The 2,500-nt window shown below is 41.0% G+C and overlaps 1 long non-coding RNA gene across 1 annotated transcript in view; it reads left to right on the top strand.

Annotated features, from left to right (window-relative positions):
- LOC143285844 (uncharacterized) overlaps positions 1–2,500 on the top strand; it is a 4,993-nt gene that overhangs the window by 240 nt on the left and 2,253 nt on the right. The window contains exon 2 of the long non-coding RNA XR_013055732.1: positions 1,961–2,232. This is a non-coding gene — a long non-coding RNA (uncharacterized LOC143285844). The remainder of the gene's footprint in view (positions 1–1,960; positions 2,233–2,500) is intronic.

The following is a 2,500-nucleotide window of genomic DNA, read 5'->3' as shown; positions in this document are numbered from 1 at the left end:
ATATAATGATAGCAACTCTTTCTCTAGAGACCTGGCCGAAATAACTGAAATGAAGATTGTAGATGAGGGTTTTCTTTTCTCTGTGAGATTACTGAATCAATGTGTCGATAAAAGAATACATACATACATATGTATAGTTCTCTTCTTAATGCAGGAGAAACTAAAGTCACATATCGATCCCGGTATTTCAGAATTACATTCAACTGTAACGTATTTTTATTATTTGCCCAGAAGGTTTTCGTATAACTGTACACCAAGGCCATATTTTTACCCCTGAGAAAAATAATATTAATATTGCTTTTTTTTCTTATTTTCACACGAAACTTCTATTTTCTGATAAAACAGTTGTTCATATCATTGTATATTATTTCTAGGCAGTGCGTTTTCTCAGATATGCGGTTTGGGGAACAGCGTGGGACTACAGTTTCCATAAAATGGTATTAAATGTTGGCAACTTAATTCCTTCATGTATGCTTCGTTCTGAAGCGGATGAAATGCAGACTGCAACACATGTTTAAACAGTTGGCATAATCATGATTATACAAAATAATGAAAACAGTGTCGTGCACCATTTTCAGCAATGCTATATCAAAATGGATTTTTATAAAAGGTGTTTAACCATAATTTATGTTGATAATTCATAAAACCGTAGCTTAGGTAACACAATCGAGACAATGTCATTGCTCGATGTATGAAGAAAAGGATACTAAAACGCTGCAGAATATGTGTGTTCAAAGTGATCTTTCGGAAGTTAGTAACAATGAAATAACATTTTGTAATTAAAGAGGTATTAAGGAGAGAAAAACAAGAACTGTGCTTAATTGATTTATTGCTGACATCCAGCGCTTCTCTCAAACGCCAATGTCTAATATCACTGATGTCAAATAGACTTTAAAGCCAATGAGTCAAAACAAAATCAAAATCAATGTAACTGCTGAGATATAGAACGTTTACTAAAATATAACATATGGAAGAAATACTCATAACCACACAGATAATTGCATTGAATTGACAAAAAGAAAGAAACAAACAAAATCACGCTACTGTGTACGCATACAAAATAAAGTAGACTGCCATTAATATTTTGCAGGATATTGTCAGATTCAATGTATTCTCTGAAAGCAATATGGGGGAAAAAGACTCAAAGTGAAATATACTGAAATAATGTAACATGACATTCATTTGTTTATAGAACGTTATTGTTTTATTTTAACTCACTCAGTACGGCCAGTCCTCTCTTCTCCTCTACACAGACCCCTCGGATGTCCAGTGGGTGTCTGAATGACCCAACCTTTAGCTTCCGTCGTCACAATTGTGGTATTCCTTGTCAACATTCACGTCTTCAGTATAACAGCCTTCCGCTTGCAATATTTTGATGATGGTAATTGGGGTGAAACGCGCTTAACGTCGTCTCTTTCGCCGTTCGTATGGAGAGAGTTAACACAATTTATCACAGACACGGACTGCAACGAATATGTTGTTATATTTCACCATACATGATATATTCTTTACGTCATGTCAGCTGTGTTGGGCCAACGCGTAGTTCAGTCATCTGATCCATCCCTTTCCCAAACGCCCCATCCAACTCCCACATTGGTTTTGTAAAGCGAAATCTGATGTGGTGTAGCATATATGGACAAGTCCTTACGTTTTGACTCGCCCTCCCTTTCTATCTCCACCCCTGTCTGTCTGTCTGTCTGTCTGTCTGTCTGTCTGTCTGTCTCTCTCTCTCTCTCTCTCTCTCTCTCTCTCTCTCTCTCTCTCTCTCTCTCTCTCTCTCTCTCTCTCTCTCTCCCTCTATCTGTTATCTCTCGCTATACGTCAACGACGACAATGATGACCACAATGATGATGATATGATGATGGTTTTCAACTGACGATAAAGTTCCTGTGTGGGCACTCATCTGTTGTTGTGTGCGTGCGTGCGCGCGCGCGTGTGTGTGTGTGTGTGTTCCTACAGATCCCATCATGTACAAGGCAACAGTCCTCGTTCTCTTGGTGCTCGTGGCGGTGGAGACCACACAAGCTCTGGGCTATGGGGCAGGACTCGGCTATGGACTGAATGGACTGGGCTACGGAGGCTACGGAGGCTACGGCTACGGAATCGGAGCTTACGGACTGGGACTGGGAGCATATGGATTGGCGGGCGCAGGCTACGGAATTGGCTTCCCCGCCCCCTTCTTGGCAGGCGGCTTCGGTCGTGGCTACTACGGCGTCGGCTGAATTTTTTAGGTGTTTTTTTTTTTTCTTTTCTTTTTTTCTTTTGTTGTTGTTGTTGTTGTTGTTTGGTATGTTTAGGTAAGAGTCTCTACTTGTCTGTCTGCCTCTGTCTGCTGGTCTCTCTGTCTGTCTGTCCGTCCGTCTGTCTGTCTGTCTGTCTCCCTGTCTGTCTGTCTGTCTGTCTGTCTTTTTCACTTCAGCTGCCCTCTTCCCAGATTTGTGTTCGCGTGTCCGTCTTTACCCGTCTCTTGTCTGTCTGTCTGTCTGCCTGTCTGTCTGT

This window comes from Babylonia areolata, chromosome 9 (assembly GCF_041734735.1).
Source record: "Babylonia areolata isolate BAREFJ2019XMU chromosome 9, ASM4173473v1, whole genome shotgun sequence".
NCBI lineage: Eukaryota > Metazoa > Mollusca > Gastropoda > Neogastropoda > Buccinidae > Babylonia > Babylonia areolata.
This window is presented reverse-complemented; position numbering and strand designations above follow the sequence as displayed.